Source organism: Solanum tuberosum, unplaced genomic scaffold, assembly GCF_000226075.1.
Source record: "Solanum tuberosum cultivar DM 1-3 516 R44 unplaced genomic scaffold, SolTub_3.0 scf00030, whole genome shotgun sequence".
NCBI classification, from domain to species: domain Eukaryota; kingdom Viridiplantae; phylum Streptophyta; class Magnoliopsida; order Solanales; family Solanaceae; genus Solanum; species Solanum tuberosum.
Genome location: NW_006238956.1, coordinates 1,375,148 through 1,400,484, shown reverse-complemented (window position 1 = coordinate 1,400,484; position 25,337 = coordinate 1,375,148).

Genomic DNA, 25,337 nt, shown 5'->3' with positions numbered 1-25,337 from the left:
ATAGTCATGATCAATCACATATACTATAATCTAATTCAATTCATGTCTACTTTCCTTTATTCTTGAACAATTACTATACATGTCATCATTCCTAGAAGATTATCTCTAAATCCTAAATTTCACCTCTCAAGGCATAAACCCAGATTACTTCAATTTCATCAATTAGACTATGGTTTACCATAGAAAACCTGTAATTTCATCATTATAACATGATTCTCTGCTAATTCAATCATAACAAACAATATCCACTCAATTGGATCCATATTCAACTTAACCCACAATATTGGAAGGAACCCTAACTTGAACTGGGGATTTCATCTTCACAATTGTGGAATAAATAGGGGACTACATGAATTGAAGATTCCATGGATTAATAAGCTATCATACCTTGATTATAAAATCTTACAAAGCTTGCAACAATGGAGTCTTGACTTGACCTAGCTTGATTCTCTTCTTCTTCTTTGTTCACTTTCTAGAGAGAGAATTTCTTGGATGTAATTGGGTTTCTTTTGGTGAGTTTAAAACATGTCTAGGATCAATAAATTTAGGTGTCGAATTTCTTTATATAGGTGGTATAAAATCTAATAAAACAACACCACATAATCCCTAATTAATTCTGGAAAGTTCCATAATACCACCACTTAACCGTCGAAAACATAGTCACTGCCTCACCCACGAGACCAAGCCCATGGGCCGTGAGTGGACCCACGGGGTGTGCTGGTAATCCATGGGTGGAGTCCCGCAGCACCACTTTTGGGACCCTGACCCACGAAGCCATCCAGGAGGTGTGGACCCCCCTACGAGGCGTGGGTCCCTTCGTGGGTGCACTACTTTGGCCAAATTTTTGGGCAGCCTTTAGGGTCATCTTCAAGGACCCATGATTGGTCCTTTGGGGGTCGTAGCTTGACGTTCTACCGGAAAACCCTTCATTCTAAGTACGGAAAGCCAAATTTATCACTCTAACCCTCACGTCAGGTTCTAGTTTAGCCTACTAGTTTCCGGGTGTTACAATATCTCCCCCTTGGGAACATTCGTCCTCGAATGACTATTTTAAACACCTCTTAAGGGAAATGACTGTAGACTAGCAGCCCATCGTGAATGCAACACATCTAAATGCACACAACCAACGAGGAATACTTCATCTCAAAGCTAAACATACTCAATGCGACATAAGAGATTAGGAAATACATCTAACAACCCAAAGTGCATGGAATTGTACATCTACTCATATTCAAGGAGAAACAACCATCTCCAAGCTAAAAGCATGCTCAACACACCCTTATGGAGCCTATATGCAATCTATACTCATAACATTCTTCCAAGGAGGAATCTCTCAACTCCAAGCTAGGACATGTTCATCTACTTATCTCATGAAATTCTATAGGCAACTGTACTCAATGCACTACAACATGAGGAAAACAATTCACATAAGTCATTTCTATCAAGACCTAAGCTTTTTCATGAACATGCATATGAATAAATCATGGCCTCACACATAAACACACAGTGAACTTGCTATTTAGGCACACCATCTCCCCCTTGGGAGTAAGCCTAGGTGGACTTTCTAAGCACCATTACTTTCAATTCTAAAGTCAAATCAAGTTATAATTTAATCTTTCTCATGCATTACAGATTATTATTCTAAACTATGGTGAACTATACTACCATCAATAACATAAAACAACAATGAAGTTCATTGATACTAAGGACAACATCAAAGTCTAACATGTCAAGTCACAAAAGGGCATTCTTGCTCATCTCTAGCTTGAAGAGCATAGAAACTATTCTTCTTTTGATTAATCTCATCTGAACCACTAGTAGAAACTTGCTTACCCTCTCTTCTCATAGCCTCTGCCTTTGGAAAATCTCTCATCTTGTGGCCACTTCCAACACAACCAAAGCAACCCTCTCTACTGGCCAAACACTTACCCTCATGTTTCTTTCCACACCTAGCACAAGTACACCATAGGGACTCATTACTGATATGCTCAAATTACACCTCCCTAAAGAAGTATAAGCGATCGTTATCAAGTAAAGAACCCAACTTGGAGGTTGGGGTTGATCCCACAAGGAATATGGTTTAGACTTAAACTTAACTTATGATTATATTCTTTTAGTCAATGTATTTCTGAAACAAGTAAGTAAAAGGGGGGGGGGGAGATTTGTGTAACAAATGCTTGTTTTAAGTTAAGTAACAAGAGAGCAGGATTCAACTTTGTTGTTATCGATGAGAGAAAGTAACTTGGGTATATGTTTTCCCCACAAGCTCATAACGCGGTAATCCTTGTAATAGCTATCTTTTCCTAGTGTATTACATGCAATAACACTACCTCCTTGGTCCGGCAAGTAGCAACAATGCGAGTTCTAACGTGTGCACTCGTTAAAACGATTTCTAAAAAAAAGAATTATCAATGCATGCAATAGCATTATTCAAGAATTACTTAGTTACTATTCATACGTTGTTAATCGCTCATGATTCCCACAACCCTAGTTGTGGATTTAGTTACCCATAATAGCAAGAACACAATTCATATTTTTAGATGAAAAAATCATGAATTTATGTCATGAGAAAAATAAATCCAGAATCTCAACTTGAATTTCAAAGTCAAAATCTTCAAAACGAACTTAGGAAATTAAGAATAGCTAAAATTGCAAGTTAATCACCAAAGCCAAAAACTAGAACAAAAGTAATAAAGTCTAACCCAAATAAGAAGAAGAAAAGAACCCTAAAAAGTATCATCTTTTAATTGATCTCCTAAAATAATTATTTATATGGACTATATATAAATATAAAAAATCCTTAATAAAATAACTTAGTCCAAATTAATTGGAAATCCAAAACCAAAAGTAATTGGATTCCCTTTTATTTTTCGTGAAGCTGTCTGCGTTTTCTGGAATTTATTTGTTGAGTTGCCTTCCATCATAAGAAATGGTCTCTTAATTGCCACGTGTACAGCTTTGAATTTTGATATTTGATCGGCCACTTTTTCTTACATTTATAAATACATTATTTTATTCACTTTAATCCATTAAGTTGTCTGCTTGATTTCCTTCTTCAACCTTCCATCTTTAATTCGTTTTAGCTCCAAACTTCTTCATTTTCCCACTGATTTAATCCTACAAATAAAATATATCATTTAGCACAATTCATAAAATTCATGCTCAAAAAGGACAAATATAAATAATAAATGTGAGGCATATAATGATTAAAAATATGAATTTTGGCCTCACATCAACACCCCACACTTAAACAAACTTCTGTTTGTCCTCGAGCAAACATTAAAGCTCATCCCAAAAAAATCATACTAGAAATGTCATCACTTTGGTTAATACAAACAATTAGGCCATATACCAAATTCAAAACATCAAGTAGACTTCTCAATCATTATGCAAGACATCCAAATAAACAACAAACATCTAACCTCCTAACCTCAAGGAGGGACTTTGAACTCATCAAATGTAAGCTTGCTCACCTACTCTCATCAAAGAAAGATAATAAAATAACCTATCTATCATGAAACAAGTGCCCTCACAAAAAGAAATAGTCCACACACTCAATTCAAAAGATTGAATATAAATTAAAGACTTCATCTCAAGAACAACTCTCACACGCACAAATAAAATTCACATGTATGCACCAAAAACCATAGGCTTGCCCATTATGTACATCTCCACTAATTAAGCTAGCTTGAATAGAATCAAATAGGACTTCAACCGGTTGTAATGTAGGCTAGGGGACAAGTAGGAAAGCTATATAATAGTGACTTACACTTCCTTAAGCACATTGCAATTTTAGACTTCATCACTCATTATTTTCTTCTCTTTATTTCCAGCCCTCTCTTCAACAATTATTCACAAGTAATGTTCATCATCTCAAGAATGCTTCAATCCTTGTTTTTTTTTTGCGCCATTTTTTTAGCTAAATTTTCCTTCATAATAGCCACCCTCACCTTACGTATTTTACATGCGTTAAGGTGCATGATGTCCTTGGAAGGACCAGGGCTATCATCAAGGTAACTTTATTTTTTCAAGTCACATTCTTTCAAAGAGGGCTTTTAAGAACTTTGTAGCTATCATTGATTACCTTTTCACTCAACCATCCCTTTTTCTCGGAATTGATAATTAGAATAAGTCTATGCTATAATGCTCAGGGAAGCAAGGTGCAAAAATTAGGAATTCAATAAAATGGTTAAGGGCAAAATAAGGCTACCAACAAAAGGCTACAGGCTCAAAAGGGCTAACTAGTGATAAAATATCTGAAAAGGCTAAAGTTTACTAGACAAATCAAAGAAAGCCTATTATCATGTCTTAAACAAATCATCACTTTTTATTTCACTTCAATAACATGCAGGGCAAGTTTTAGACTAAGATGCAAAACATGGAATAAACAAATTCTCACCACACATGGCACAAGTATCAATCAAGATGGATTAATTCCACTTCTAAGAGAGACGGGATCATAACAAACTACAAAATAAAATAAGCTATATACAAAGTCACAACCATGAGCTTAGGTGTCAAAGAGTCTGCAATTTCCTTATCAATCAAGCATTCACAAGAAAGTATTACTGCAGATTTAAACCTAAATAGGAATTATCACACCACTCAAAAGGGTTTTTTCTTTTCTCTAAGAAAAACAATTAAAAGAAAATTTATTCCTAAAATATAAAAGACACTCGATTCAAATGAACTATCCTCAGGAAAAGAACCGAAAACAAAAGCCAAGGAACCCATCCTAAAGAAAGAAAAGACTCAATAAAACAGTAAAAACTAGGAATTCATTCCTTCACCCCACAGTTAAAAATATGCTATGTCGCCAAAGCATCAAATAAAATATAAAACAAGGGTTAGGAAAACTCCCTGAGGCCTTATGGCCTAGCTAGTACCATGTTCTCTTTATTTCCATTAAGGGTAGAGCGCACCTCACACTTAAGCTCAAACATGCTCCTTCGTTTTGATTTTTTTTTTGGGTAATCAGACTTTTCCTAATTTGCAAAAACAAGATAAAAAAAAATGACACTAATAGAATAAAAATAAAACAAGAAGTTACACTACTAATTGGGTTGCCTCCCAATAAGCGCTTTATTTAACATCGCGGCATGACGTAGAGACCTTAGTTACTTAGATTTCATCTCCTTAATTAGCCATTTTCCTCAAAGTTTTTCTCAATTCAGGATCATAGGGGGTCAAGAATTCACATCGACTCTGTGTACTTGGCATACACTAGAGTTGAAACCTGTAGAAAACAAAACTAAAAGCAAAAACGTAAAATAGAGAAATACTTGACTGAAGTTCAATAATGTAGTTAAACTTCATCTACAAGCCTTATTTCCCGGCATCGGTGCCAAAATTTGATATGCTCAAATTACACCTCTGTAAAGAAGTATAAGCGATCATTATCAAGTCAAGAACCCAACTTAGAGATTGGGGTCGATCCCACGAGGAATATGGTTTAGATGTAAACTTAACTTACGATTATATTATTTCACTCAACGTATTTCTGAAACAAGTAAGTAAAAAGGGGGGGGGGTTTGTGTAACAAATGCTTGTTTGTAGATAAGTAACAAGAGAGTAGGATTCAACTTTGTTGTTATCAATGAGAGAAAGTAACCAGGGTATCTGTGTTTCCCACAACCTCATAATGCGGTAATCCTAGTAATAGCAATCCTTTCCTAGTGTATTACATGCAAAGTAATAAGTTAGGTATCTCTAATTCCTTGGTTCAGCAACTAGAGAATTTAACCCCGCACCTTGGTCCGGCTACGTGTGTATAATTTACTAACCCTTACCTTTACCTCATATTGGACATCGCATCAATGTATGATTTAGTTTTCACCCTCGCACGAATTTACACTAGACTATTAGATAGTATCACACTAAATCTATGTTAATAATTCTTTTCTTATTAATTACCTCCTTGGTCCGGCAAGTAGCAACAAGGCGAGTTCTAACGCGTGCACTAATTAAGAAGACTTCTAAACGAAAGAATTATCAATGCATGCAATAATACTATTCAAGAATTACTTAGTTACTATTCATACATTGTTAATCGCTCATTGTTCCCACAACCCTAGTTGTGGATTTAGTTACCCAGAGTAGATAGAACAAAATTCATATTTTTAGATGAAGAAATCATGAACTTACGTAAAGAGAAGAATAACCCCAAAATCTCAACTTGAATTTCAAAGTCAAAATCTTCAAAACGAACTTAGGAAATCAAGAATTGCTAAATTTGCAAGTTAATCTCCATAGCCGAAAACTAGAATATAAATTAATAAAGTATAACCCAAATAAGAAGAAGAAAAGAACCCTAAAAAGTATCCTCTTACAATTGATCTCCTAAAATAATTATTTATATGGACTATTTATAAATATAGTAAACCCTAAATAAAATAACTTAGTCCAAATTAATTGGGGATCCAAAACCAAAAGGAATTGGATTCCCTTTTATTTTTCGTGAAGCTATCCACCTTTTTTGGAATTTATTTGTTGCGTTGCCTTTCATAATAAGATTAACCTTAGTACCATGACGTTTTTGGAATGACTTCCAAGAGTGAGAAGTAAATTGAGTACCAAGATCAGAAATAATAGATAGAGAAATTCCGTGCAATTTCATCATTTCCTTTATATATACAACTTAGCATAGTTTTCCACCGAAAAAGAGAACTTGATGGGAATAAAGTAGGCTGATTTTGTCATCTGATCTATAATGACTCAAATAGAATCACGTTCTCTCCGGGTTCGGGGAAACCGACAATAAAGTCCATATTCACATCTCCCCACTTCCAAGTGGGTATTTATATATATTGGGATAAGCCTCCCAACCTTTGATGCTCAACCTTAACTTGTTAACAATTAGGACATTTGGCTACAAATCCTATAATATCTTTCTTCATACCATTCCACCAATAGACTTTCCATAGATCATGGTACATCTTGGTGGCTCCCGGGTGAATAGAATATCGGGAACTATTAGCTTCCTCTAAAATTTATTCCCTCAAACCATCAACGTTCGAAACACATAACCAACCTTTGTACATAAGCACCCCATCACCCCCTTGGGACAAAGCCTCCACAGACTTCTTAAGTACCGACTCTTTCAACTCAACTAATATAGGATCAAGGACTTGTTTAGACTTAACATCCATAACAAAGGACGATTCAAAATCATTATGAACCATGACACCACCCTTGGTGGAATCCACTAGTTGGACACCTAATCTGGATAACATATGCACATCACAGACCAATTCTTTATTTTCATCATTTACATGAGCCACACTACCCATAGACAATCTACTATGTTCATCCGCTACCACATTAGATTTTCCGAGGTGATAAAGGACACTCATGTCATAATCCTTCAATAATTCTAACCACCTTCCTTGATGTAGATTGAAGTCCTTTTGACTAAACACATATTGAAGACTCTTGTGATAGGGGAAAACATCCACATGGACCCTATACAAATAGTTCTTCCATATTTTAAAGCCAAATACAACCGCCGCTAACTAAAGATAATGGGTAGGATAATTTTTCTCGTGGACTTTAAGTTGCCTTGAAGCATAGGCAATCACCTTACATTTTGGCCTAAGCACACATCCCAACCCAACTCTAGAGGCATCACAATACACCACAAAACCTTTCGTACCTTTTTGTAAGGTAAACACCGGAGCAGAAGTAAGCCTATCATTCAACTCTTGGAAACTTTTCTCACAAGCTTCCGACAACACGATTTTAGCCTTCTTTTGAGTCGAGTTCGTCAAAGGAGAAGCAATGGAAGAATATCCCTCAACAAACCTTCAATAGTAACCGGCTAAACCCAAGAACCTTCTAATGTCGGAAGGAGTTAAAAGTCTAGTTGATCTCTTGACTGCATCCGTCTTCTTAGGATCTACCTTAATACCCTTGCTTCATACATTATGACCAAGGAAAGCTATGCAACTTAACCAAAATTGACACTTGCTAAACTTTGCAAAAGGTTGTTGGTCCTTAAGAACTTACAACACAATTTTAAAATGGGCCACATGTTCATTCTCACTTCTTGAATAGATAAAAATTTCATCGATAAACACAATCACAAACATGTCTAGGTATTGCCTAAGCACTCTATTCATCAATTACATAAATGCCGTCAGAGCATTAGTCAACTCAAACGACATTACTAGGAATTCATAATGACCATATCGAGTTTGGTAAAGCCGTCTTGGGAATATCAACCCCTCTCACCCTCAATTAGTGATTGCCCGAACAAAGATCAATCGTAGAGAAATAACTAACCCATTGACGTTTGTCAAACAAATCATCAACTCTCGTAAGAGGATTTTTTTTTTATGGTCAATTGATTCAATTGCCGATAGTCAATGCACATTCTAGGAGACCTATCTTTCTTTCTAACAAACAACATGGGAGCACCTCAAGGAGAGATACTCGGTCGAATGAAGCCTTTATCTAGAAAATCCTTTAGTTTCTCTTTCAACTCTCTTAACTCCGCCGAAGCCATTCAATAAGGAGGAATAGAGATAGGCTGCGTATCCAAAAGAAGGTCAATACCAAAATATATTTCCCTCTTAGGAGGAATATCGGGAAAAAATCATTGGGGAAAACTTTTCGGAACTTATTAATCACTAGAACCGACTCAAGGGAAGGAGTTTTAGAATCTACATCCCTCACCCTAACAAGATGGTAAATACATACTTTGGAGATCATCTTTCTAGCTTTAAGACAAGAGACAAATTGATCTCTAGGCATAGAATTTCCCCCTTTCCACTCTAAGTTAGGCTCATTAGTAAATTTGAATCTAACCACCGGAGTCCTACAATCGATAAAGGCATAACATGCATGCAACCAATCCATACTCAAAATCACATCAAAGTCTAACATGTCTAACTCTACCAAATCCACCAAAGTAACTCTATGGGATAAGGAAACGGGAGATCTCCTATAAACTATCGTAGCCACCACAGAATCACCAATCGGGGTAGAGACCGAAAAAGGTTCTAAAAATACTTCGGGGAGTATATGAAACTTCATGGCCACATACGGTGTCACAAAGGACAAAGTAGCACCAAGATCTAATAAGGCATACACATCAATAAGAAAGACATTTAACATACCGGTCACCACATTCGGGGACATCTCTTGGTCACCTTGGGATTGAAGAGAATAAAAGCGGTTTTGCTTTGGGGCATTGGAATTTGAAACGCTTGGAGGAGCTTGCTTGTCTTCTCTCCCCTTAGTCTTGAGCATCGGATAATCTCTCATGTTGTGGCCACTCTTTCCAGAACTAAAACACCCATCGGTGCCAACTACGCACTTACCATCATCCTTTCTTCCATACTTTGCACAAGTAGGCCTAGCCAGATAAGAACCACTACTATTACCTCATTGAGGATTAGGGTTGGAAACCCTATCCTTGTTTACCCTTGGAGCACTAGTGTAGCCTTGGTTGGAAAACCTTTTGTCCAAACCTTGGTCGACCTTCCTATCGGACCTAGCATTGGAGAAGTTCCCATCACTTGTTCTAGCTCTTTTGACCTCTCTATTCTTTTCCTTGAGTTTTGAATCCTCTATTTGTTGAGCGTACACCATAAGCCTTTAGATATCCAAGTAATGGAGAAGCATTGCCGTGCAACACTATTTTTTAAACAAGTAGGACATACCCAACATAAACCTACTCATCTTACCCCTTGAGTCCACCACCATACTTGGAGCATATTTGGACAGTTGGGTGAACTTTAAAGCATATTTCTTAACACTCATACTTCCTTGGCAAAGGTTGATGAACCCTTGTACATTTTCCTTCCTCAACTCTAGCGGGATGTACCTATCAAGAAATGCCGATTTGAACGATTCCTAATCTATAGGGCCCGCTCTTAAGAGTCTTTCACCCTTCCACTGATCGTACCATACTTGAGCCACATCTTTTAGTTGGTAGGTGGCTAACTCTGCCTTCTCTTCCGGGGATACGCCCATGATAGCAAGTACTTTTCAAACCTTGACGATAAACCTTTGAGGAACTTCTTCCACTTTGGAGGTATAAAATTCGAGAGGGCTCATTCGAGTAAAATCCCTTACCCATTGAAGCAGTCGAATTCATATTAGGATTCACCGAAGCTACAACTTCTCTATTGGTTTGAGCCGTCACGGCTTGAGCCAATAGTTGTGTCACGACCTTGGGGTACACCCGATGTAACACGGCAGACTTGACCCCGAAGGGGTCTTATACGAGACCTTAATATATCATGAACATAAGATAATAGAAAAGTACATAAATTTTAAAAACTATATCCATAAAATCGAAGTCTTTCATAAACGCAACCGCAAGTCTTACTAAACTTTGCCTCAAACCATCTAACTTAAATTTGAATTTAAACCTTTGGGACACAACCCATACAATAGTCTTAAGATATGAAAATAAAAGACATAAAGGAAATAGTGGCCTTGTCCTCGAAGCTATGAGGACTCAACAATTCTTCAACTCCTTGCTCCTTAGAAACCTAGCTTCACGATTGTCACTCCAATCTCCAAACCCTACATTTGATTAGAATGTAGGCAAAGTATGTGTTAGTACAAAAGTACTAAATATGATAGCTAGCACAACACCATAAGAGCATAATATAAGGGTTAGTCAATATAAGAGATAATCCAAATGCATAAAAGATAATAACACAATCATAAGCATAATCTCCAATATAGACATAATGTAAGTATTAGTCATTATAAAGCATAGTCCTTATACAATAATCAAGTTTTCGACTTTAATTTTATAATTAGCTTCAAGTCATACTTGTGCAACGTATGAGTAAGACCCCATAATCCCACTCACACTAAGTACCACCTTAGGCCATCGTAATCCTATTTACCATCTTATGGCCTCAAATTTTAGCTTAACATGTCAAGGGTGGCAATTATAGAAACAACCAAACTAAGCACACACATCTATAGGAAACACTTCATGAGTCACCTCAAGGAAAGCTTGTGCAATGCATGAACAAGATCCCATACTCCTACCTATGCTAAGCTATACACTTTCGGTTCTTCATTTATGTTTATCATTTATTATTCTCATAGTTAACCTACTTCTCATAGACTAAGGAATCTCTCACCTTTAGTCACTCATAACAAGGAAGGTAACTATACCACAATCCTATCTAAACACCTATCATATAAGAGAACAGTTTCTTGGATAACCCTAAGTCATACTTGTGCAATGCATAGATGAGAACCCATAATGCCATTCAAATTAAGCACTTCTTTAGGTGACCATACTCATGTTTTTTAATTAGATACTAGTCACTTTTTGAAAGCATTGGAACACTAGGAGGTACTTTACTAATCATATCTTAATTCCTCATTGTTTTGAACCCTAGGAGGTACTACCTTAAGTACAACTTAGTTCATCATGGTTTTGAACTCTAGGAGATGCTTCCACAATCATAATCTTAGTTCATTAAGTTTGAACCCTAGGAGATGCTTCATCAAGCACATCTTAGTTTATTAATTGTGTTGGACTTTACGAGATTCCTCATTGAGCAAAATCTTAGTCAATTAGGTATGAACGCTAGGAGATGCTTCTTCAAGCATAATCTTAGTTCATTTCTAATCTTGCGGTAGTTGGGATATAGCCTTAACGTAAATGAGAACATGTGAACTATCACGTGATCCCTCCCGGTGTTACTAATCAGTCCACAAATTGGACTCATTTAGGGCTATATTTTGATAGAGTTAGTGTCCTCAAATGTATATTTTGTCTCAATAACTGATGAAAACCCTTAAGTTTCAGCTATTTCGAGTTGGAGGGAAAGCATGGACACTACTTAGCAAAAAGGAACAAAGCCAGCTAAAAGAACGAAGAAATGAAGATCTGAGAATCACCGAACTTATTCGGCGAGTCACTAAAACGTCTTATCCTCGTCTTTTGTTCTAGTGTGCTGAGCCCTGAGAGAAAGGATCAAATCGGCGGTGAAAAGGAGCAGTCGGCGTGTCACCGAGCAGTTTTGGGAAGCAGTACTATGTCTCTGAATGATCCAAAACATGACGATGCTGAAGGATAGAGCAACACGACGATGAAACCTACCAAAGGGTGGATAACCGAGTTGATCGGTGATCTCGACTAACGACGACGAAGGATCCACTGTAGCTTAATATTAGATTATTAATATAGATTTTTGAACTTAGAAGTTTGAGTTCTAAGTTTGGAGAGGGTTTTGAACAACTTGAAGATTCAAAGGGTTTCAACTCTACGATTTTGGACTTGGGTATTGTGGATTCTTCACTCTTTGCTTATTTTGAGACTGAAATCTTCATACCCATTTGAATGCAAAGTCATATTAGTATAAATTTCTATCTTTTTTACATGTCTAGCTAAAACCCCAATTCTTTGGGTGTGATTTTGTGAATATGGGTTAGATTATCTGTTGGGTCTTTGCTTGTTGATGATTTATTTGTTGTTTAGATGTAATTTCGTTTAGTAGTTGTGGTGGAACTTAATGAATTGTAGTTACAATTACGATTTCCCCTTTGTGTTTTAGACTTGCTCAAGTGTCACGACCAGAGAGCACCCCTAAGTCATAACATGTGTATTCGACCTCTCGGAGGTCTTATACAAGCCCTTAGCATTCATCACATAATATATGTAAAATAGTGCGGAATTAAAAACTCTTTAAAACAAGATCCTTAAGGCTCAAAGGTCACTTTTAAAAACATCTTTCAAAAGTACACAAGCGGAATACTAAGTCTCTTAGCCATGTTAGACATAAACCTAAAAACATACTAGGGACATGGACCTTAACAATCAAAAGAAGTCTATTAAGTCTATTACAAGAACCTTATCATAAAACTAGAATAGAAAGTCTTGTTCTCGACATCTGAGGACATAACACAAGATCTTGGAAGAACTTCAAATCCCAAGCTTACTAAAGAACCCACTCACTTGCCGGACTAAAAACATACTAGGGACATGGACCTTAACAATCAAAAGAAGTCTATTAAGTCTATTACAAGAACCTTATCATAAAACTAGAATAGAAAGTCTTGTTCTCGACATCTGAGGACATAACACAAGATCTTGGAAGAACTTCAAATCCCAAGCTTACTATAGAACCCACTCAGTTGCCGGAACCTACATTTGTAGAAAATATGGAATTAGCACAATTAAATACTAAGTATGATGGCTATACAAAAATATGCTAAAACGGATATTTATTTGAGATAAATGCTTTCATGCCATTTTTGATAAAACCTTCATAACACAAGTATAAGAGACACATTTCAAGTCATCATCCACATATAAGACAATACCCACATAATAGACATACTCAACTAGTACCAATGTACAACACATAAACATAATAGTCAAGTAAGTCCTTTCATCATCTTGAAACCTCTATCTCAAGACACCCTAAGCCACACTTAAGTGAGACATAAAGTGACCACCCATACGACCTCTTCATATACACCTAAGTGTTCCTAAGGGTTACCATAGATAAGGAATTTATCATTACAATATAGCATGCTAAGTCAACATTTTTTATTACACCATTTTAGGAGACATTCAAGCAATTAGGGGACTTTCACGTAATAGTCATTTAGACTTAGGGAACTCACTTTAGCATCTTTTAGTCCTACTCATGCCATGTGTAGATAGCATCCCATAATACCACCTACACTTTGTAGAACCTATCCAATAACTAGAGTACACATCCCACATGATGGGAATAGGTATTAACCGACATAGACCATACTAGCTAGGCATGGAATTCAGAGTCTACCCTACTCCGTGGAAGGTGTTCTTGTTGCCAAGGGTAGAACTATTAAAAACCCATGTAGGCACATGGTCTAGGGGATATCCAAAGAAGTTCATTGTACCCTAACCTCATACTCGGAGAGGGCTACCTTCTTAACCATATCCACTCTGTGCTTTGCCTTATTTCCCATAGAGTAATTTCTTTCACATGTATGTACTATAGAGGCCTCAATTACTAAGTCTAGCTGACCCATAGTACTTCTACCAAGAAGGGCACCACAAGGATCTACCGTTCCGGTCCACTAACTCTAAGTCTATTATTTCATACAAGAAGAAGGTCATCACTCTAAGGTCCATCACTTCAAGGTTTTTCATTCACTTAGGAGTCTAGACTTATGAAACGGCACCATGCTTAGGTCTGCCAATTCAAGGCTTAGCCTAGAAGTCCTATTTTATCATTCATAGAGGGGGGGACCATGCTTAGGTCTACCGATCCTAGACATTCATTCATTCCATAACCTTTCATGTAACAAGAAGGGACATCTAAGTCTACCAAGCAAGCCACAACATTACCATATAGAGACTCTTCATAGTCTAACATCGTCACATATATGAACATTAAAAGAGATCAAACCTTCAGTCATAATGCAATAACACTTTATACAAGATCACCTTATGTCCATAAGTATACATTCACATTTATACCTTCACATAGTACAATAAAACTTCATAACTTGATAACACTTTAATTGAATAAATAATTCCTTCAAGGCCATGTCCATAATACATTCCATAATTAAACACCTCCACCATAAGTGGATCAAATCGAACAAGAACAATTATATCAATAATATGAGATTAGGTCTACTTACCATCCTCCAAAGCCATAATCAACAACACTCAAGTCCCAACCATTTTACTTACCACAAGAGAATTCTTCTATAACTGGTCCATAAGGCCACAACTCTCAATTCATCCATACATCTACAATTCATCATATATAGATATAGAAAATCATACGAGTCGCCAATACAATCCAATCCAAACAAAATTTCATAAACTTTTGATTATAAGCAAAAGACCCACTTGCAAATTCTAGGGTTTTGTGGAAGACAAGGGTTTATTGAGTTTTTTTTCATTAAAAAACCTTCAATAAAACATTAATAACATCATATTTAATCATTGAAACCATTTTCATGCAAGAACCCTTGAGAGAATTGAAAAATTAGCTTTTTCATCAGTTTTTGGAAAAGTTTGAAATTCATTTGAGATTGGCTCTAAAGCGAAAACTAGTTTTAGATAAAGAGACACCATAACTCAATTGATGAAATCCAACAAAATTTTGTGGAAGGAACCCTCAATTTGAAACCCTAGCTCTCCACCTTTTTGTTCCTTGAACTTGAGAGAAGTTTAGAGAGAGAAAGTCTTTGGGAGTTTTAATTTTAAGAATGAATTCAAAAATACCTTTTAAATGTTTTAATACCTTTAAAATACCTGAAATAAGTTAAAAAAAACCATCCATTTAATTGGCCAAGGGTAGAATTGGGCAAAGCACCCTTGGCTTGGCAGATTTTTGGATAGCAACACAGTGCCATTTGACGGCCACCATCCACGGACTATGGATGGATTAACGGCCCATCCTTGCTACTCGTCAAAAGGTTCAGAGAGGGTGTTGGGGATGCTTTGGTGCGGAGACTAAGTCTCAACTCACGAAGCCAATACACGCCCCGTCAATGGGGCTCGTGGATGGCTGCTGGTTTTGACAGGTTTTATGTCAGCGTTTCGGTCCTCTTTAAGGACCTATAGGGTGGTGCTTGGGGAGTCGTACCCAAGCGTTTTGACCCTAAACATGCTCATCAAGATACTAGGGTCACTTCCACTGATTTTTTATTGCAAACAACTCACCAAACCAAGGACAACATACTAGTACACACAAGACTAGTTTCCGGACGTCGTGGACGTCTCTTGACGTTTGACCTCCAACACAACCAAACTGACCTCCAACACAACCAAACTGACCTCTAACACCAAACAACATTTATACAAGATTACCAAATATATACCAACACACGAGGCTCTAGTTTCACGAGTCCATTTTTGGTGTTGCTACATTATTCCCCACTTGGAAACATTCATCCTCGAATGACACTTTAAAACATTAAGGGTAATGACTCCAGACTAGCAGCCCACAACAATCATACAATATCAATATAAAAGCACTCATCAAGGAGGAAACATCAACTCCACATAACAAGCATTACAACACAACTTCATTCAAATTTATGGAAGTAGGAATCATACCTACAACTCAACATGCATCAAACCTTTTCCATTTCTCATTTATTTGGAGGAACTTCCTTCTCCATAGCACCTCATGCTCATAACAACATCAATGAACACAATATGCAATTATCTCATTAAAACACAATCATGCCACATCAAGAATACACTTAAGAATGCTTAACTAGTTAACTCACCAAAATATTTTAGCAACTCATCATATATGCATATAAACATAAGAGACATCATTATGAAAACTCATTTCTCATTTAACAGGAATTCAACTTAAAGCATGCATATCATAACGAGACTATAGAAACTTATTTTCACATAAGACTCCAAAACATGCAACATGCCACTAGAAACTCTATGTCTGAAGCTTAAATAGGTATAGAAGAAAGTGACGAGGATGTCAAAACTCACCACAACCTACTATTAAACATACCATCCCCCACTTAGGAGAAACCCATCTAGGCCAACATAAACAACAAATAAAGATCTCATTACAAAACAAGGACCTATTACTTACCGGCACCTTCATCCGAATTTGCTTCCTTGTTAGCTTGGAGAGCATAGAAACGAGTCTTCTTTTGACCCTCAACATACGGACCACTATAAGAAGCTTGCTTAGCATCTCTCCCTTTAGCCGCAAGAGTAGGACAATCTCTCACTTTATGATCATCATTTCCACAACCATAGAACCCATTAGTACCGGCTAGACATTTCCCAAAATGCTTCTTTCCACAAGTGGGACAAGTAGGCTTAACAAATTGAGAACAACCACCTCTCTCTTGGTTTACCTTAGGAGCACTTGAGAAATCTTGATTAGGATCCTTTTTCTTAAACCTAGGTTGTCCTTGCTCATCGGACCTATTCCTTTTCAAATCCTTATTCACCCTCATAAGTTTGGACTCCTCAATAGATTATGCATACACAACAAGACTAGAGATATTCATGTCACCATGGAGGATTGATGTACGACACTCTTCCTTAACAAAGTCGGATACACCGGTAACAAACCTACTCATCTCCTCTCTAGGGTTAGACACCAAGGATGGAGCATATCTAGACAAGAAGGTAAACTTCAAAGCATACTCCTCCACACTCATACTACCTTGCTTAAAGTTTATGAACTTCTCAATCTTACACTCTCTTCTCACGGGGAAAGTACTTTCCTAAGAATGCTTCCTTAAACTCCTCCCATTCCATCGGACCCGCTTCAACCGGCCTATTTTCCTTCCATTAAATGAACCACACTTGGGCCACCTCATTCAATTGATAGGAAGCCAACTCCGCCTTCTCCCTAGAAGATACACCCATAGTATCCACTATCTTATAGATTTCATCCAAGAATCCTTAGTGGTCTTCTCCCATTCCAGAGCCAAGAAAGATAGAAGGATTCATCCTCACAAAGTCTCTCAACCTTGAGGCCACGGTACTCTCACTAGCATTCACCCTAGGCCCCACATCTCGGTTAGCTTGAGTCGTCATGGCTTGAGCTAGAGTTACAAAAGCCGCCCTAATCTCTTCATTAGTCTTGGCCGAGGGAACCACCAGAACTTCATTCTGTTGTTCACCTATAGGGACTTGGCCATCTTGAAGACCTTGAACATTTTGGGGAGGAACTCCCTCATTTCCAATCTCCTCTTCTGCTCTCCACGGGTTAGCCTCGTATTCATCTCCTATAAACACAAGAGAAGGATTAGGAAAAGGACACCTATAGACCAAACTCTAAGGCACGACTTAAAGAATAATGAAATAAGTGTAACTTCTACCATCCTATAGCCTCTTGCTCATACATGTGTCGCGACTCACACCGAAGAACAAGACTCTACTAGACGTGGCTTTTGAGACTTTGAACCTAAGAAGCATTTTCCAAAACGTTATACTCTAATAACAAGTTTGTCACGACCCGAGAGCACCCCCAAGTCGTAACATACGTATTCGATCTCTTGAAGGTCTTATACAAGCCTTTAGTATTCATCACATTAGATATGTAAAATAGTGCGGAATTAAAAAATCTTTAAAATAAAATCCATAAGGCTGAAAGATCACTTTTAAAAACAACTTTCAAAAGTACACAAGCGGAATAGTAAGTCTCTTAGCCATCTTAGACATAAACCAGAAAACATACTAGGGACATGGCCCTTTACAATCAAAAGAAGTCTATTAAGTCTATTACAAGAACCTTATCGTAAAACTAGAACAGAAAGTCTTATCCTCGACATATGAGGACATACCACAAGATCTTGGAAGAACTTCAAATCCCAAGCTTACTATAGAACCCGCTCACTTGCCGGAACCTACACTTGTAGAAAATAAAGAAAATATGGAATTAGAACAATTAAGTACTAAGTATGATGACCATGCAAAAACATGCCGAAACGGACATTTACAAGGAATAAATGCTTTCATATTATTTTGATAAAACCTTCACTTCACAAGTATAAGAGACATAATACAAGTCAATGTTCACATATAAAACCATAGCCAACCATATACATACTCAACATATATTCATATATTATACAACACATAAACATAATAGTCAAGTAAGTCCTTTTATCATCTTGAAACCTCTATCTCAAGTCACGCTAAGCCAAACTTAAGTGAGACATGAAGTGACCGCCCATACAACCTCTTCATATACACCTAAGTGTTCCTAAGGGTTACCATAGATAAGGAATTTATCATTACAATATAACATGCTAAGTCAACATTCGTTATTACACCATTTTAGGAGACATTCAAGCAATTAGGGGACTTTCACGTAATAGTCATTTAGACTTAGGGAACTCACTTTAGTATCTTCAAGGCCTACTCATACCATGTGTAGATAACATCCCATACTACCACCTACACTTTGTAGAACCTATCCAATAACTAGAGTGCACATCCCACATGATGGGAATAGGCATTAACCGACATAGACCATACTAGCTAGGCATGGAATCTAGAGTCTACCCTACTACGTGGTAGGTTTTCTACTTGCCAAGGGTAGAACTAATAAGCAACCCATATAGGCACATGGTTTAAGGGATATCCAAAGAAGTTCACTGTACCCTAACCTCATACTTGGAGAGGGATACCTTCTTAACCATATCCACTCGGTGCTTAGCCTTAGTTCCGATAGAGTAATTTCTTTCACATGTATATACTAGAGAGGGCTCTATCACTAAGTGTAGCCGACCCATAGTACTTCTACCAAGAAGGGCACCACAAGGATCTACCGATCAAGGTTCAATAGGATAGCTCATTGACTTTCTTAGAGAGAGTTTTCTACTGTTCCGGTCCACCAATTCTAAGTTTATCATTTAACACAAAAATAAGGTGATCACCCTAAGGTCCACCACTTCAAGGTTTTTCATTCACTTAGGAGTCTAGACTTATGAAAGGGCACCATGCTTAGGTCTACCGATTCAAGGCTTAACCTAGAAGTCCACTTTTATCATTCATAGAAAAGGCACCATGATTAGGTCTACCGATCCTAGACATTCATTCATTCCATAAGCTTTTATGTAATAATAAGGGACATCTAAGTCTACCAAGCAAGCCACAACATTACCATATAGAGACTTTTCATAGTCTAACATCATCACATACATGAACATTAAAAGAGATCACACCTTCAATCATAATGCAATAACTCTTTATACAAGATCACCTTATGTCCATAAGAATACCTTCAAATTTATACCTTCATATAGTCCAATAACACTTCATAACTTGATAACACTTTAATTCAATAGATAATGCCTTCAAGGCCATGTCCATAATAAATTCCATAATTAAACACCTCCACCATAAGTGGATCAAATCAAACAACAACAATTATATCAATAATATGAGATTGAGCCTACTTAGCATCCTCCAAAGCCATAATCAACAACACTCAAGTCTCAACCATTTTACTTACCACAAGAGAATTCATCCATAACCTGTCCGTAAGGCCACAAATCTCAATTCATCCACACATCAACAATTCATCATAGATAGATACAGAAAATCATACGAGTCGCCAATACGATCCAATCCAAACACAATTTCATAAACTTTTGATTATAAGCAAAAGACCCACTTCATAAGCAAATTCTAGGGTTTTGTGGAAGACAAGGGTTCATAGAGTTTTTTTCATTCAAAAGCCTTCAATAAAACATTAATAACATCATATTTAATCATTGAAACAATTTTCATGAAAGAACCCTTGAGAGAATTGAGAAACAACTTTTTTCATAACATTTTGGAACACTTTGAAATTCATTTGAGATTGGCTCTAAAGCGAAAACTAGCTTTAGATAAAGAGCCACCATATCTCAATCGATGAAATCCCAACAAAATTTTGTGGAAGGAACCCTCAATTTGAAACCCTAGCTCTCCACCTTCTTCTTCCTTGAACTTGAGAGAAGTTTAGAGAGAGAAAGTCTTTGAGAGTTTTAATTTTAAGAATGAATTCAAAAATACCTTTTAAATGTTTTAATACTTTTCAAAGACCTAAAATAAGTTAAAACAACCGTCCATGCATTTAATTGGCCAAGGGTGGAATTTACCAAACCACCCTTGGCTTGGCAGATTTTTGGACAGCAATACAATGCCAATTGATGGCCACCATCCACGGACCGTGGATGGATTGACGGCCCGTCCTGGCTGCTCGTCAAAAGGTTCAGAGAGGGTGTTGGGGAGGCTTTGGTGAGGAAACCAAGTCTCAACTCACGAAGCCAATCCACTCCCCGTCAATCCATTGACGGCCCGTTAATGGGGCTCGTATGGCTGCTGGTTTTGACAGCTTTTAGGTCAGCGTTTGGGTCATCTTCAAGGAACCTTAGGGTGGTCCTTGGGCCATTTTTAAGAATTTATACAAGATTACCAACTATATACCAACACACGAGGCTCTATTTTCACGAGTTCAGTTTTAGGGTCGCTACATCGAGAAAGAGGTCGTAAAACTAAGACTGCTAAATTGATGGCTGGTGGGATTTGGTCGACATGAGGTTCAGCTCAAGAGAGTGAACCCTAGTCCTTCACCCACACACTCAGCTCGAGAGAGTGAGTGGGCTAAGGCGGAGGTTGTTCTTCATGCGGCAACTCGGTGTTAGGGAGAAACCGAGTTGATTCGAGGTATGTTGCTAGAGAGATAATTTACCCCCACTATAGTCTAGCCTAGTCACAAATATTCAATGTATTTATTATCAAAAGAATATACCAAATAGTTTAGTTTATTCTGGATTCCTATCACATCCCAAGAATCTCATCTCCTTGATTAGTACTCTTTGCATTTTTGTTGTTTTTGCTTACTTGTGATAAACCCCCATTGTTAATTGACACTCTTGTGTTACCTCTTAGATTTAACATGTTCTTATTCGATAATGTTTTTAGTTATGACTAATTGGAACTTAATTTTATTTTTCTATTAATTCTCAAAACCACTCCCTTGGGACTCGACCCCAACCCTTGGTTGGGTTGCTTAACTATTGTACGATCGTAGACACTTGAATTGGAAGTTGTGTTTTGATTATGCAAACATCAGTTACCTACACCGTCAAGGGTTGAGCCACTTGCCTAGGGTAGAACCGATTTGTTAGCTTAGTCGGATACACTAGCTAACTTTCCTACGGGGCACGTAGTTATGGGATACGAAGATTGCTACTAGAAACCCCAATATCCACTAGGTGAAGGCTTCCATCTCATGAGACATACTTTGCTAAATCCGGACTCTACTAGGTGAGAGTTCCCAATTTGGAGGCCCAAACTCTATTAGGTGGGAACCTCCATCTCATTTCAATACCAACTTGGTGCTAGGCCTAAATACCATAAGATAACTATTAAGTCTCTACTTTGACTAATGTTTCATAGAAAGATGTTCTTGACAACCAATTCATGTTAATTATTAAAAAACCTCTTTAGACCATGTGTGAGCAAATATCACTATTCATGACCTAGATATGAAGGATCTTTAGCCTTAGGTTTAATCAGGTGAGAAATGCCCTTCAACCTTAGAACCATTACTATATGAGAACCCCTTTCATGTTAAGTTCATATTCATGCCTAATATCATATCTAGAATTCTACATTGACATGGATATCATCCTGACTCATGTGATTCTATCACTTCCTACCATCTTTTATTGATAAGGTAAATTATGTAGGTAAAGATCTTTCATCACAATTCTATTCATTAGCCTTCTATTCACATGTAGATTTTACTCTCAAAGCCTTAGCACCTATAGTTAATCATATTACATTTACTCTCAAGACCCTAGTGATCAACATTCATGACTACAAGTCCTGCTCTCAAAGCTTTACTTCTACAATCATCATTAATACCTAGATTTCAAGGCATTCTAACCACATTCTTTCTTATCAAGTGATTCTAGTCACAATTCATCATAAAGGTTCAACATCAAGCTTTACTAGTCATGATCCATCACAAAATCTTTAATCTAATTCAATTCATGCCTATATGTTCCTATTCTTTAACAATTACTATAGACACCATTAATTTTAGAAGATCAACTCTAAGTCTTCAATTTCACCTTTCATGGCCTAAACCCACATAATATCAATTTCATCAATTAGACTAGGTTAACCATGGAAAACACATAAATTCATCATAATATCATAATTCAGTACTAAAACACTCATAAACAAGTACTATCTACTCAATTGGAATAATACTTCAACACTACCCACAAATGTAGGAAGAAACCCTAGCTAGAATTGGGTTTTGTCTTCACAATTGGGGGAAATCTAGGGGCTCCAAGGATGGAAGACTCCAAGGATGAATAAGCTAGTATACCTTGATTCAAAGCCCTCACAAAATCTTGAAACAATGGAGTCAATTGACCTAGCTTCCTTCTTTTCTTCTTCTTCTTTTTCATTTCGAGAGAGAGAATTTCTTGAGGGAATTTGGGTTTTTGGTGAATCTAAAATAATGATTTGCAAACCATCTAAGTAATGGTCTATTAGGTATATATAGGTGGCCTAATTACTAATAAACCAACCCTACTTAACAACTAACTAACTCTAGAACCTTCCTTTAACCCCCCAACTTAAAACAACTTAACACCAAGCTTCCCCAATCCACGACACCACAACCCACAGACCGTGTGTGGGTCTACGAGGCATACTGCACACTTGTAGGATCTGGTATGCAACTCCTCAAATGGGGCCTTGATCGACGACCCCTTCCCATGGGACGTGGGGCGTGAGTCCCAACCGTAGGTGGCCTATTTTGGGCAGTTTTATGAATTGTTTTGGGGTCCTCCTCAAGGACCCCTATTGTTGGTCCTTGGGGAGTCGTACATTGACTTTCACCCCTAAACCCCTCATTTTATGTTTGGGAAGTCATTTTATGATTATATCCCTCACATCAAATTATAAAACTCTTACCAAAAGCTTTAGTTTAGCCTACTAGTTTCCGGGTATAACAATATCTCCACGTTGGGATCATTCATACTCAAATGAAGATTTTGAATACTTCTAAGGGTCACAACTCTAGACTAGCAACTCATTGATTTCACGTATCAGGACACTACTTCCATTTCAAGTGCCAACATTTGTGAGTACTAATATAACCCAACCAAGGGTTGGGATAGTACCCTTAAGGAGCTATTTGTAATTGAGAATCAATAGTTAAGCAAACATGTGTTCAAGTTAATTATCTCTATACAAATTAGCGAGTAAAAATAGATAAATTAAAAGGTGACACAAGTTTCAATTATCGAGGGGGGTTTTCTAAGCATTTATCAACTAAAATGACAACTAAAACGAAAATGCAAATATGGAGACTAGATTCTTGGGATGTAATAGGAATATGGGCTAAAATACACAACCGGGTAAATGCTATTGATAGTAACTCGCTGCAAATTGGTAACTAGGCTAGACTTTAGTGGGGGTAAATTTTGTCTCGAACAATTTACCCCGAATCAAATTGGTTTCTCTCGAACACCGATAAGCGGCAATAAAGCATAGCCTTTGCCTTCGTCCATTCACTCACTCAAGCTAAATGTGTGGGAGAGGGTTTAGGATTCACTCTCTCGAGCTGAACCCACGACAACCCAATAACCACAGACTATAGATTCAGTAGTATTTGTTTTAAAACGGTTCTCTCGAGCAATTGAAAAACATGAAGATAAAATAGTATTTACAACTACAACCCCATTTAATTCAAACACAACTACTGAATGAAATCACCTCTAAATAACGAATAAACAATCAATTAGCAATACCCAGCAGTAAATTCAACTCATATTCATAAAATCACACCCCAAGAATTGCGGTTTTAGCTAGACATAGTAAAAGGGAAGAAATTGATACCAAATTAGATGATAATCAACTAGGTCTGATTTATATTCTCTTAAACAAGTCTACGATGAAGAATCTTCAACACCTACTTCCAATTTGTTGGAATTGGAAGTCTTCGAATCTTCAAAAGCTAAGGAAAATTGTCTCCAAAAACTAATTTCTAAAATTGAGTAATTCTAAAACTGGTTTATGAAATGTAACACTTGATAAATGCATCCTAAACTAAAAATTCAAACAAGTATTTATAGTTTTCAAAAAGTGTGTTGCGAAGGATCACTTGGTTCAGTTAGTTGAGATCACCAATCCACTCGGTGATCCGTCCTTTGGTCTGGTTTATCGCCTTTTTGCGTTGTCCTTTAGCAACTTCAAGCTCTATAACTTTGGGCGATATGGAATTGCCTTACAGAATGGTTCGGTGACTCGCCGACTGTTCCTTTCTATCGCCTATTTGATTTTATCCTTTAGGGCTTGGCACACTGGATCATTGAGCGAGACTAAGGCCATTCGGCACTTGCCTAATGGTTTAGGCGATCCGCAGGATTTCTTTTCTTCGTTCTTTCGGCTGCCTTGTTCCTTTTTGCTCCATAGTGTCCAGGCTTTGTCCCTAAGATCAAATACCTGAAATTCAAGAATTTACATCGGTTATTGCGACAAAATATGCATTTGAGGACACTAAATCTATTAAAATCAAGCCCTAAAAGAGTCCAAATCGTGGACTGATCAACACCCCCACCTTAAACTTCTGCTTGTCCTTAAGTAAAACTCAAGTTCAGTAGTTCAAAAAGGATTTCTTGAATAGTGGTACACAACACTCAACCGTGAATGCACATAAAAAGTCTCAACTTACTCATACAAGGATCAATTTTTCACTGTAAGTTTCATGTTGTGACTCAGCAACATCAAAGAATCTCATTCTCACAATAGTTGCTACAAATGCAAGTTCAAGCTCAACAAAGGATATCAAATGCCCTTACACAAAGAGTGATTCCATATTCACACACAATGGTTC